Here is a 15,050-nt window from a genome sequence, read left to right as displayed (position 1 = left end):
AATGGTAGCATCTATCATTAAGTACCTGGCTGAACAGAGCTGCAAATATTATGAAGGGATAATAAAATATGCTTTTCATAATGACAACCACAGGCCCAGGGGAAATGCAAATATATACTGTGGTATACCTAAATAAAAGACAAATAAACAAAGATTTTAATTGCCGTTAACTGCTCATCCTGAGGCATGAATAGTCTTCCATTTCAGGGTTATTTAGAAAAAGAAAACGAAAAGGAAACTCCCAGACAAATGATGCCACAGATGAGATTTGGCTTCTTAGGGAAGCCTAGGAAACCTTCAACAGCTTGCAAAGCCCAGTCTGCTTATTCAAGTTTACGTTTGAAAGCTGTAGACACAGTTACACATTACCATTCAAATAAATATTAAAATTGAAGCAATACAGCAGAAAATTGTATGTGAAAAATTCCTCACTCTCAAGAACTGCATATTGGCAGTGCTCCAATTTTAGAAACCATTTCAATAAAATATGTGGCCTACTAAAGATATAATAGTTACAATAATTGTATTTTAAGCCTGTCAGTCATTTAAAATAATTCACATTGCTACACAATCTATGTAAAACAGAGATCGTCATATGCTAAACCAAGAAGTTTACAAGTATGTTTCTCCTACAGACGACTCTCTCCTCCAGAAAATGGAAAAAGATCTTCAGGGCTAAGGTGACTCTTCCTATCATGGGCCTTCAAATGCTTTTTCCAAACTATCTGACCCTAGCTACTGCCTTGAGAACATCCATTTCCTTGCTGGGAACATTGGACATGCACAAGTAATGAAAATCAGGAGAATGCAGTACTGGGTGGTTTTTTGTGTCTTTTTGATCTACAGATTTTCCTTTCAGAAAATAAACGGATTTACTATAAGAGAAGGTCATGGTTTACACCTTACAGAAACAAAGAAACAAAGTCATACACTCAGAAAGGAATAAACAACATAAGAATTCCTGAAAGTGTGCAGAAGAGAGTCCTTTGCCCCTTTCTTCTTAATACACTAGAAAAGCTATTTATGGACATTTACTGTCAGTGAATACATCTCCATAGTAATGATGGCCAAACTTGCCAGCAGATTGCATTATCAGCTGATTATAGCAATTAGAGCAGTGTAGGGGAATAATACAAATTGTATGCTATGATCCATTCTTTTAAAAATTACATTTGAAACATGAATACCTATTTTTTAAATTTGCAGACCTCCACCTCTTTAAGGCTTGTGCACACATCCATCAGCTTGATGAACAATTTGGCTTACAAAAACAATCCAGGGCTGGCCAGCTACAGCCCCAAAGAGGCCAGAGGAGAGGTCACATCGCATGTTCCACAGTGTCTCTGCCTCCAGAGTAAGGTTTTTGCTTCTACAAAACCAGAAACCACCAGCAGCTCTAACTGGTGAGCAGCTCTTATTCCTGGCACACAGGACCATTAGCAAGCCTGAGTTTCTGAGCATCAATATCCCATGTGACTAAACTGAAACAGTATTCCCTGTATTTGTGGACATGGACCTACTACTACTAAGCAATATAAAAATTATGAAAGGATTTGAGAAGTCTGGACGGTGAATGATTCCATCCTTTTTGCCTTCCTGTGTCTTCCCCATTAGCCTTGCCTGAGGAATACTAAATTTGTTGGCAAATTCTAATCTTCTACCAAGCTTTCACAGGAAAAGAGGCATAACTAAGCAGGGGGAAAGGCCTCTTGAAGAAGCCACATCATGTATATTGGGCAAAACTATCAAAAACTTTAGAGCTTGTGGGATGACAAACTCAAATTTTCATGGCACAAATTGATCCACACATTCCAGAAACCTCCCATGTAGAGAGAAATGAGTACGTGACTTTTCATACCAGAAATGATGTTGCAAATAATAACACCATAACCATGGTTCCCAGCTGGCTTCCTCCCCTTTACTGACAAGGATGCAGCTCTGCAGGAGTGACAGTCAGCCCAAGCACACCTTTTCTCCTCTCCTATCACTGCTCAGCCTGGAACCAGTCCTCCCTTCCAGCTGGGAATGCCACTCATGCTGTTTCCTCAATATACTGCTTCTAGATCTTCTCCAGCTCTAATTCATTCCAGGTTAATGAAAATCTGTCCTATTTTCAAAGAATGGCCCTTTTGGGTGAGTCCCAGCCTGCTGGACAACAAAATGTTTTTCTTTAATCCGTTCTTCACTCCCCAAACACTATGAAAGTTTCATTTGAGGTTGGCCACTGCATCTGGTTTCTCAGTTATGAGAGGATCATTAATGGAATTGAGAAACATTTAAACAAAATCCTAATTTGTAAAAGCAAGCTGAGGCCCTACATTGGTATCAGACAGCAGCACCAGGTTAAGAGGTGCTCCAGTTTCAGTTAAACCATAACGAAAGGCTTATGAGTACAGGCCACATGTTTTAACTTGTGGCCAATTGGTTTCCTAGCTGGCCACATACACTGCTTTGGAAAGTAAATGGGAAAATGGAAAGCAGGAGTGAACAACCAAGCGAAATATTTACAAAAGCTAAAATTTGGAAGGGGAAAATCTGGCACAGTCCCACTGTTCAGTTAGCCACTCACTCCCCTTGTGCAGGACTGACAGGACCTGAATCAGGCTAATGCCTCAGAGGAGATGCTTTCTCACAAGGAGGGAGCAGCCTCTGCTTTTTCTGAATAATTCTCTGCTCTGCATAAAGAATGCATTTAGCAGTAATGAACACTTTCACTCAAAATTAATGCAAATGTGTCTCATCACACATGAGATATGGAAAAAATAATCTTTCAGATATATTCACCATCTAAAGCGAATTCTTTCCAAATATATATGTGAAAAACACCAAGATACTACATTTATTGTTTTGATGATCCAGATACAAATAGATGACAGTTACCAGGGTTTTTCCAGATATCCTTCTGCAAGAAAACTTGCTATATATTTTATACCCCTTTGCATATCCAAATATGCTTACTCATGCAAAATTTATTTAAGCACATCCTTCAGCTGAAAGAAAACTGAAGGGTAGGATTAATTAGCACAGCATGTTCGATCACTTTCTTTAAGGGTTCCCTGTCTGTTTCCATGGTTACACTACAGGAAGAATGACAATCTCATTTTAAAAAAACAGAGCTTATAGGGGATCATCAAAACTTCAAACCTTAATGGCCCATGTGCATTAAAGCCAAAAGGTAAGTGGCAGATCACGAGGTGAGCACACAATATTTACATATTGCTGCCTGAGCACTCTTTCAGCCTGGGGAGGTGGAGGAAGGATTTCCTGACAAGCAGAGAACTCCCCTCCAATCCCCGTGTCTTATAAAGATAAAGGTCAGAACATGCCCTGCTGTTGCAGCCCTATTTTGAGAGAAGGAATCCAAAGAAGGAATCCAAAGATAAGGCCCAGTTATTAAAATTAAGGTTGTGTCAGACCCACTGGGGAACTTGTGTGTAATTATGGAAAGGACAGACACTGTTTAATGTTCTCCAGGCACTGACTTCTTATGACCATTATTTACCCAAAATGAAAGAAGAAACTGTTCTATGCATTACATACTGCAAGGCTTGCACAACATCATCTAGCTGCTCTGTGGCACAAACCACAACTTAATTTTAACTCATTCATTAAACAACAGCTCAGGATATCCTGGGAAGCATGGTATTTAAAATATAGAGTGAATGATCTATGCCTATGTATGTTTATGTCTTTAACACAGAAAATCCCCTGCTGCTCCTACTCTGAACTTATAAAAAAAACCCCACCTTTTTTATTTTTTTAAGAAGAAATTTTCTTGCTTGGTAAACACAATTGTCTCTGCCTCATCTGGCTCTATCTTAGACTCAGAGGATGTATCTGATTTTACCTAGGATCAGTTATTGACAAAACATACTGCACTGATTTATCACTAATTTTTAAATTGTATTAGGCTTTTACAAGAGGATTTAGCTACATCCAGACTCAAGACTTATCCAAAACACACACCTTTGGTTACATAAGCACAAATATTAATATTTGATACCTCTCTAGCTGCAGGATAGCTTCCTTGTCAACTTCATATGACAATCGGAAGCTTTGTTCACAGCAAATATGATTCTGCAAATGAGAAAACCAGTCATGTCTGCAAAAACAAAGGCTTAGCAGCCATGTGCATGGTTTCCTTTTCTATTATACCTTAAAAGTGTTGAGCAGCATATTATTTTGATTTAGATGTATTTTAAAAGGCTCTAGCAAGGATACTAAAAAATAAGGTGTTCTTCTTGTTGCTTTTCCTTGATTCAACTTCTTTATGTGTTTCCTTTTATAGCTTCCTGTTTTGTTTATTTAACGATTACTTAGTTTGAAGTAAATGGCTTATTGAACTGCAACTGAGTCAGTAATAATATTAAAATTTTGCTAATGTATTCTGTTGTAGATCATGAACTGTCAGCTTAACCTATTTACTCAGCTGCTTGTTTTCCAACAGAAGCACATTTATTCAGTGAATACCTGAATGACAGCAAAAAAAAAAAAAAGTAAAATGGGTGAAGACACTGACACTGCTTCAATGAAGTGGTCAACACTCTAACCCAGAAGCCAGTGCTGGCAATCAAAAGTGCCCTGCAGCCTTTAGGTCCCTCTGCTGTTTATCTGAATGCATCTGTCTCCAGCATGAAGCTTTACCTGAGCACCTGAGTTAAATTCCTCTCAAGTAAGATAAATTACCTACAACATCCTATGTCCTGGTCCTAATATAGCCATTAGCTTATGATAGTGCTGTTCATTTATAAAAGTTACTCACAATCAGAGAAAGACTAATTAGGGTTTCAAATTAGTATTCCCAAAATGCACTTGAGCAATGACTAGTCTTCCAAACTGGAGTGCAGGAGTCAGTTTTCAAGGGAGAGAGAGAAGTAAGACAAAAGGCATGTGTGCCTCTCAGCCTGTCTGGTTTTTCCAGCTGTTATCAGCTGTTGTAATAAAAGATTATTTTCCCCTACAAGTCTTATCTCATGTAAGTCTTCAGACAATCACTTACTGTAACACAGATGATAATTATTCCAGTCTGTGAATAGGACTCAACTGTCAGCTGACAAACACAAGTTACAGAATGGGGAGACACAAATACTTTTCCTGCTACCAGAAAGAATGACTCTAGCACTCATGAAAAGTGTTTGCCCCTTTCCAACAAATCCAGCATCATCTTTTCATAACCTTTCTCCTCTGCCCCCTGTGCCTCCCAAAGGATCATAGGGAATAGAAAAAAGGGATACAAGAAAGAGCTCAAATATTGGTTGTATATTATAAGGTCCCTTTGGTTTATTTGTTTGAGAGCTATCATAGCTGTAAATATGTTTATTTCTTTGCTTTAAAATACTTATAAATAATTTCCAATATATTTTGAAAAAAGGCACACTGATTTTGAACGTATACTATGACTGAGAAATTTATTCCTTGTCTATAAGCAGGAAAAAACCATACTAAAAATTGGGTACTGTGCAAAAAGTGGCACAGAAATACAAAAGAAATATACACTTCACTTTTGACACCAGGAAAACATAAATACTCCCATGGCATTCTGGGTCAGCATGAATATGTTCAAAGTGCCTCTACTAGTCTGGAGGTACAAAAGTAACTGTGTGGGTAGGGGAAAAAAAAGGAAACAAACTGCATCAACATTATAAACATTCACATAGATGTAAAAGCTAGCAGCACTCAAGGACAGCAAGCAGTTTGACATCAAAGATAATTTCTGCATTACAGAAAAGACCTGGATTCCTTATGGACATGGTACACATGCTCACAATAGCCCAAACAGGTGGTTGATTTAAATCTTTCTTTCCAGATTCCGGATTTTTACTTATCAATTTCTTGTTTCATAAAAAGTCTACAAGAAGATGATATCCTCTACTTCTATAAAAGCCCCAGTAGGAACATGCCACTGTACTAATAAGGCTGTAAGTGAAAATGTCAGAATTACTCATTTCACAGTGAAGTTATTAGGTTTGAAGCAAAGAGTTAACAATTGCTGAACAGATGGTTTTAAATTAGAAAGATCTGCAGAGTGCAGGGAGGAAGTTCTAGAAGGACAAACAGGCAGAAAATAATTCTTCACTGAAAATGAGAGCTAATACATCTGAGGATATTTTAATATTCCTTGAGAAAAGAGAAAAAACAGGGAAGCAGCTATGAATGAATGAGCCTAATCAATACTGAACAATTATTTGTGTAATAGTAATAATTTACATGTGGAATTTTAAGACATGACCAATGAACTTGCTGAAGACAAGAAAGGTAACAGACCATTTTCACACAGGTTTGAGGTATAAATGTTTCATCACCATTAGGATTTTCCATTAACAAATCAAAGGAATCAGAAAAGACCAAAAAAAAAAATATTCAGGAGAGCAGTGTTGTATGGAGACAAACTGAGAGCTATGGATGCCCCATTTGGTGAAGTGTAACAGTCCATCAAGCACCAAACACAGAAGCTAACAAGCTACTTCAGGCTATTGTGTTTGAAGCTAACAATTTACTGTGATCTCTACATTTATAACTAAAAGCAGGAGAGCAAGGGTCATTTCTGGATGACTCCATCTGGCATTCAAGTAAAAATGAACCAATCCTTTCCAACTGGTACCTGAATAACTTATCATTTGATAGATATTTGTATCCTATCATTTGTATGGCATGAGACAGGTTAAATGCAACATAGCAGTAAAGAAATAAACAGGCTCTCCAAGACTTATCTCTTTTAGAAAATCATCACATAGACAAACTGCCTTCCCCTCTACCCAGGTGCAAAGAGAACTGAACACCTATCAGATGCAACTCAATTTTATACAGGGCATCAGTACCATTCAAGTCCTTTTAGTTTCACGTTGTATGAAACCTGTCAGCTGAAGAACTGTTTAATAAGCACAATTTGGTGCTACTGTAGTGACTCACAGTCATCCACACAGAAACACAAAAGCTAGGTTTCACTGACAGTTTCATGTTTGAACATCTAATCCCCGTTTCTTACCCTCAGGTAATTTTGTCTCTTAACTGACCATACAGCACTGGCAGTGCCAGGTACTGCTCTCTCCACCTGTTGGAGGGGTCCAAAACTCACTGAAGTGAACCCTGCAGGGCTGGACAAAAGCCAGCAACAGCAGCATGGCTACTGGGATGTTATTAATGGAGAGATTTATTCCAGTGGGACCAGTTTTGCTGATCCATCATGTCCTGTCTAGCTCTTAAATATCTGGACAACTTTGATGCAGGGCCTATCTCAAGTCATGGTCAGCTATTAAAGCCTAATCAAGTAGCTGAAAATTTACTTGAATTTGTCTAGGATAAATAGTTTAACAAGAACAGAGCTACATTGAAAAGCAAGTATTTAAGTAATTTCTATAGACAAAATATTTTTTAAAAGTAGATCTAACAAGTATTTTGTTTACAAATCAAACCTCGCTGCCATTTGACATTACCCTGCAGGAGTAGAATCTGTAAATTTGAAAAGCTGTCACCCCATGGGTGCTGAAACCACCAACTCTTACAATACAAGGTCTAACTTATGTACAAATGCCACAATTCCATGGCTAGTATCCACCAGATCCTTGACCCTGTACTGCAGAGCCAGTGCAAGTGGGTTTGAAGGCCTCCTTTCCCAGCCAAGGTGTCACCTCAGCACACATCTCCTCTGCAGAATGCAGCTGCATCTGGTCCCCCATCCACCCTCAGCTCATGAACCACGGCTGCCCTGCCTGGCACAAACTGCTCTAGAGCTCATGGAGCTTAATCCAGGCTGCTTCCAGTACCCCAGCCAGACTATTTATAGATAAGACAAATATTTATCTGACTTTTGTCATTGCTACAATGTGATATCTCACAACTTACATGTTCCCTTAGTAGGTAAAACACTGTCTTGGAGTTCTTCCAAAGAAGTCCAGCACATTTTGCATGTGGTATCACATTGGTACATACATTCACATAGTGGGTAACGCCCACAGCATCTACAGTCACATCTGACTGCACAGGATTAAGTCAGAGTAAAATGATCTGAAAACAGACATTGCTGCAAAACTAACAAGACTGAAAAAAAGTCTCCATTACATAAAAGCTGTTTTAAATACAAAGAACAAAATAACTACAAAATAACTTGAAGATTTCACTAATTTTCAAAATTTCTTCCACTTTGCTTTCAAGAGTGGAGTCATTAAGAAAATCTATATAAGCACTGTTGCTTCTGTAAAGCAATATTATAAAGCAACATCTAACAACAGAAATCTCTTGACTGTCAGATTCACCTGTTCAATTAAATTGCTCCTCAAAACTCATTCAATGTATATGCCATCTTAAATTATCTGAATCACAAATCTTATAAGAAAACTTTTATGAGAGAGACATTCCAATATGCTTAGATCTAAATCATTATTTGACTTTGCATCAGTAATAAGGCATCTATATTCCTGGAGAGCCATCAATTCAGTTCTTAATACAATTTTGTCAGAGCAAAAGAAGAAATGAAAGCAGACAATTTCATTTTTTAAAAAGTTACATTAGAAGGGCATTAAGGCTATTCCTTAACAGTACAATTCTGGAAATATGTAGTTAAATCCCAACTGCTCCTAATGCAGCATTTGTCTCTAAAGTGATAATGAAAACTAAAATGCCTCAACCAGAATGGCAAAGCTGGAGCTATGCAACCCAATCTAGTCCTTTCTGTACAGATGTAACCTACCAGTCAGTAGGACTACAGCAAAACCCTGTATTGTAACTAATAAAGCAAGTGAAAACTTGTTTGTACTGAAACGAAGCCATTCTTTTATCTATTCACCTTGGGGACAATGGATGTACTTCTAGATGAGGTGCTCAATAAAAATCACTTGTAGATTGCAAGCAAAGGATCCCTATTAGTACTTTGACCACCGACAAACTACTGCTGTCATACTGTTATGGAATCATTCCATGCTTTATGGAAACCATTTACTCTATCAAGTTTGCATGTGTGAACCAACTGTTAGTACTCATAAGCATGTCTCATTTGGTATCACAGCCTACAGCCTGTGTAGCTAAACTGGTGATAATCCTGAGCGCTCTTAAGACAGAATGGGCAAAGGACTGCCAAAATTGCAAGAAGCTTACATGAGAAGGCATTTGTGTTTATAAAGTATATTTCAGTGATCTGCTGCCTTTTCTCTTATCCCTCCCCCTACTTTTTTTTTTTTTTTTCATTTATTTAGTTTTCTTGTAAGGTCTACAGACAGGTCATAGCTGAACCAAATTTCCAGCTAGCTGGAAGGTCCAGAAATAACTTAAAAACATTTCAATGACATATGCTTGAAAGCAAATATAGTCACAAAAGCAAGTAAATTTGATGCTCAAGTGACTTAAAAATTGCTGCAATAAGAAGGATATGAATATATTCATGGGTGTGGGTGGGAATAAAAGAGATTACATCTGAAAATCTCCTGCTACCTTATTTCCAATGACTACACGAAATATTTGCTGTATAATTTGACATATTATGAGCCAGAAAAGCCAAAGGCGATACAACCAAGTTTGGAGAAGAACCTGAGGACCTTTAACCAGGTGAAGCTCTAACCTGCCATTTTCCCTACCATGTAAACCAAAAATTACTCAGCACCATTTTCTCTTCGTGCAAAGCCACTGTTAATTTTCCCACCTCACCAAGGCATAAAGCTGCTGGTTCCTGATTCTCCCACTTTTAAGTTTTTTAGCTTTGGTCTCTCAAATTATAAGACCAAAAGGTCAAGCAAAAGATGGTTATTTGTAATATACATAAGAGTAACTACTTGGAGCTATAATTTATTTGTATAGTTTTTGGAAATGGAAGTTGCTGGAGAAGTGTTAAGTACTGCTAAGACAAGAACTGCCTGATCACTTCTGGCTATCATCAAGGCTAACTGATGCAGGGGAAACTCTCATCTTAAAGCAGGTAGCCCTGCAAGCATGATTTTAATTTATATCAGGACAAATTATGCATCTATGAATATATTAATACAACCAGCACTGTGTCTTTCAGAAAGAATTAAAAAAAACATGCATACATTAAGAATTACCTAGATAAAAAGTGACTGTGTTGCCGAAAAGTAAGGTTTTAAACTGTCTGGGACAAAACAAATGACATCATAAATTACAGAGCCATCGTTCCTTTAAAATGCCACCTCAATTATGGAATTATTTCAGACCATGTTAAAGGCATATTTCTCTTAATGAACTGCCAGTTTTGTTCACATTAATCTTTGCACATCAATATGTTTTGTTCTGACTGATGATGAATTTTTTCTTCTTTAATCCACACCTTTCCAGTTAACCTATATTATCTACACAGCTTATTATTTCCTGTGTAAAATAAATCTGCATAACTATTAACACACTAATGACATTAAAATAATTTTAAAAGTTGGCATAATTTTCTCACTATATAATACAGTATGTTCTCATAAATAAAAAAAACATAAAACAAAATCATAGTCAAACCAAGAAAGAAAAGATAGAGAGTACTATGGGAGCTACCTGGAGGCCTATATTCAAAAGCTTTACCTTGAGCAGTACCTTTTTCTATAGTATTTTTTCCCTGTAACTAATGTAACAGAAAGAAGCAAAAAAGCTTCAAAACAATGAAGTTTTAATGAAAGCTTGATATTTTAAATACAGGTGCTTGTAACCATGATAACCACAAGGATATGGAGAGGTGTAGGAAGGGAAAATGTTCTCATATAAAACTGAGAGAACCATCACATGACTGAATAAGGCTTTTTTCAAGTGAAACAATATTTGTTTTAATACATTTACAGATTCATATGGACGGATGGATGGATCTCTTTTGCACAGAGAGCAGATCACAGTTCTCAAAGTCTTTTGTGCCACTGTCACGTAGCAGTCTAGTTCACACTTAAGTGGGCAATACAAGGCAATTAAAAAAAAATCATGATTATCATCATAACACAGCACTGAGCTAGCTGCAGTACAGATGACATTCAAATCCCATGTTCTTCTTAAGCACAAAATACTGAAACAGATTTTTCATCACAGTTGTTTTAATGGTGTCATAACCAACTTCCTTTATTACCCTTAATGGATAATTAAGATGCTTTCCTCCTATTTAAAGGCTTGATATAACTCTCACTTGTAACAATAGAGAATTGCATTGAACCCTAAGTAATCTGAGATCCGTTTAACAAGGGACCCATTAAGTGAGTCACACCAATCCCCAGGTCCTTCATGCTTTTTAAAAATAAAACATTTTCAGTCAATAATCCTGCATAGGGCTTCTCAGTGGGAAGAGCTTAAGTTACAGCATCTGCCTTAGTAAAAGCTGAAAAGCCTCCTATTTAAAGATTTTTAATTTCAATTGTTAAATAGCAATCAGTGAAGACTGGCATAGACAAACATTTAATAAGTGGTTCTGCTTTGTATTAACAACTGGCAGAGAGAAGTTAGTCCTAGTTGAATACAGCTGAATCTCTCTACAGTTTTTGCAATTGCTGTCTCCAGATAGTAAACTCATGGCAAATCTATTCTTTCTTCATAGATTATGAAACCCATTTTCTGCCCATAAGAGATTCTTACTGTGCTCTCACATGGTAATTTTTTGTATAGATTGAACTCCTACCTCAATAAAGCCATCAGATATATGAAGCAAATTAGATGGAGATCCATGATGAGACAACAAAACAAATAAATAGGAGAAGAAAGAAACATTTCCAGCAGCACCAGACCACACCTTCTCTTGCATCTTCACCTCTGAAACAATTCTTTAGACCAAATGCCAGAATGCTCCTTTACACTGCTGTTGTTTGAAATCTTTTGCCACCCACCCATCTCCCTCTCCATCTCACCACAGGTCTGGGCATCACAGCAGAAGGTCACAAGCACAGTATATGAAGCCCTTGCTCCTGGGAGGGAAAGGGAAGGATGCAGCTTTGGCTACTCCCTGACAGCAGCCAGTTATAGCATTAGAAACTGAGAAGAAAGGTCTGGGGGTGCAGGGAAAGCCTATTATCCTCAGAAAGCAAAATAAATAACATGGCAGCCTGCCACATGTCTCTGGTTCCACAGTGCCCACAGCTTTTGCAGCCTACATCACTTATTTTTCCCCCAAGAAAAAGATTTGAGGGTGCCATAGCTACCTATAACCTCTGCTCCTGAGCTCTGGCCTTACTTTGCCTGGGTGTAGAAAATGTGGACAGAAGGGCTTTTCACCCTGACTCAGTAACAGGCCATCAAGGCTATTCCAGGGCAAACACACCCAGCCTGCCCTGCTGCTCCAGCCCCAGCTGCCACTGTACACAGCAACAGCAGCTTCTGCTCTCCATGGAACAGGAGGCATTTGCAGCTCATTACAAAAATAACTGCTTTATTAAGTAATTTATAAAGGCCTGCAAGCTGACTCTGGTTTGAGCACTTTGGGGTTCACTTTCCAGGTTCTCACTTCTTTTTTTTTCAATTTCTTCACAACATTGTCACTGAAGTTATCTTCCTTGCTTGATATTTAATACAACTAGAGTCCTCAAAGAAGCCCACTACTGTCCTTCCTGAGGGGTAAACAAACCAATTCTTCAGATTTCAATGGCTGTTATCAGAAAGGAACAGGCTGTACCTGGAGTAACAGCAATCTCCAGCAGGAATATGGGACATAAATGTCTTTTCTTACCATGTTCAACTCAGGCAGGGTGTTAGAGGGGTCTGTGTACCTATGTTTGGGGTAAACTGGTTTTCTTTACCTGCAGCAGCCTCTGATAACCAGCACCCAGACAGCTCCTAGCCCTTCTCTGGAGCCTGCAGAAGGGCTGCTGTGGGGGCAGGAGCTGTGTTGGTCCAGCAGCCTCAGGGGTGACCAGGCAGCTCCTACAACTCACCCCAAAGGCTGCGTCAGGCTGCCCAAATCAGTCTCACCTAAAGCCAGGCAACCAAAGGGAGCCAGCCTACATAACTAGAGGCACTCTCAGAGGAATTTTGCTAACAGTTCCATCAAATCCCCAACAATATCATACCAGCTCTTTGGGCACTGAGACAACTCCTTATATCAGCATCTCCAAGATCTGATACTCTGTGGAACATTTACATGGGAAAACACCACAGTTATCCACGCAAGCAATCTTTGATGCTATTCACTTTTCATATGAATTTTATACAGTACATTATAAAGAAACCCTTGTGGGATTCTTACTGTGAAGAAAAAAACCCTACTTTTTTTTCTTTTCAACTTACCAACATAGTTTTAGCAATTTTAACAGTAAGCTATACAGAAATAACCTTGTCCCTCATGACATACCACTGTCATGCTCTCCACAGAAAAATCTATATGGAAATGCTTGGAAACATCCTAATACTCAGTCACAGTTTTAAACTGCAAGTCCATTGAGTATAATTCCCTTTATTTTAATCCTCAAGTCTCTTTGCTCCTGCTATCTATTATTTATCATTCTATGTATCTAGAAGGATGCATGGTTGAATCACACTGACTTGATTCTTTTACTACATCAGAGGACTGTATATTAACAAAATTCTGAAAGCTTAAGGCAGGACTTTCACCACAATACAGACCTCCTGCAGATCCTTACTCATCCAGAGATCCCCAAAGACAACAAAAAGTAGTCGGGAAAAGCTTCAGGGTTAGTGTTATTTGAGAGACTAAATAAAAGACATTTTTATGAAGATGTCATGCTGTTTTTCCACTCCAAAGCAGATTCCCACAGATGAGAAAGAGCAACTCTCATACTACAGAAACAAGCATTAAAGCACTAAGTACCTGATGCTCCTTGTCAACTCACCTTGCAACACTGGAATTTATTGGTAGTGTTACTGCAGTTTGAAGATTTTTTTAAAGGACTAAAATTACCAAAAAATGGGGCAGATAGGGGAAGCATCTATTCAAGTATTTTCTAAATTTTTCAATTTAGAAAATTATCAATAATCAAGTTTTCCTCTCCTTTCAAATATACTCAAGATAACAATACTTCTAGACCTGTTTTTCCATACTTGGAAATTGTATTTTGCACTTGTGTGCCTGCTATGTAGGTACCTAAGGTTAGGCAGGTGCCTTCATAGTTTATACACCCTGTCTTAGAGCCATAGCACAGAGAAAAAGGCATTATACACACTAAAAAGAATGGCATCTAATTAAAAGATGTGATTACACAGAAGCACTTGCACTTATAATAACTGCACAATCCCAAACAGAGATCTAACAGGTCTTCAAACTTCACATTCACCCACTTCAAACAGCTTACTTCTGAGAGATGACAGGGAAAGGCAGCTGCAGAGAAGATTCACAAATGAGAAACTCCCTGAGAAGTAAACCCCAGCAGCAGGCTGGTTATCTCAGAGGGGAGGAGGCCAAAGCCCTACTAGTGACTTGGCCACTTTCTCTCACAGTCTCAGAAGTGCTTTTACTGTGTCACATGCTAGTCACGTCTAAATGTTTTGTTCTTGACACGCATAACCTGATGATATTTTCAGTGCATTGAAATGTGGGTGGTGTCACCTCAAAGCTATGTAAATCTTTTATCAGAAAATATCTAATAACAAGTATAACATGTATTTTTCAACCCAGAAAGCAAAAGACTATTTTAACTAAAGAATATGTAAGAGTAATTGTGCTATGATCAGAATTAAGGTCGACATTGTTTTGGAGGTGTCAGAATATCAGATTGCAAGAGGCTCTTTTCAGAGAATAAGAAACAAGGCAGGAAAAGAGCAAATCCTTCTTGGAAAGTCCCACACGGAAGGTGAGACTCACCTCCCACCTGATTATTGTCAGCTATTTAGGGACTTGGTGCTGGAGTTTATCAAGTATGATAATCTGCATGCAAACATAATCGATTAGCCAATCTTGATTTATATCAGCATATACAATAACTAAATACCAATCTCCAATCATTAAGAAACAAAACAAAACAAGCAAGGTATTTAGTGAGTCACGGAACCACACAAGAACAATTTGCCTAGTTCAATCTGCCAGATTGCTCAAGGCTTAGTCCAGTAAGGGAAGCAAACAGATCTCACAACATCTCTGGGCTGCTCCAGTGCTGAAGTACTTTCATACCAAACATTTCTTTCCTTATAGCCAGTTGTGT

At 38.2% G+C, this 15,050-nt stretch overlaps 1 protein-coding gene across 2 annotated transcripts in view; it reads right to left on the bottom strand.

Moving 5' to 3' along the window:
• Positions 1–15,050, bottom strand: part of CDK14 (cyclin dependent kinase 14) — a 310,857-nt gene that overhangs the window by 132,714 nt on the left and 163,093 nt on the right. The gene's annotated exons all lie outside the window — the stretch shown is intronic.

This window comes from Ammospiza caudacuta, chromosome 1 (assembly GCF_027887145.1).
Source record: "Ammospiza caudacuta isolate bAmmCau1 chromosome 1, bAmmCau1.pri, whole genome shotgun sequence".
Lineage (NCBI taxonomy): Eukaryota > Metazoa > Chordata > Aves > Passeriformes > Passerellidae > Ammospiza > Ammospiza caudacuta.
This window is presented reverse-complemented; position numbering and strand designations above follow the sequence as displayed.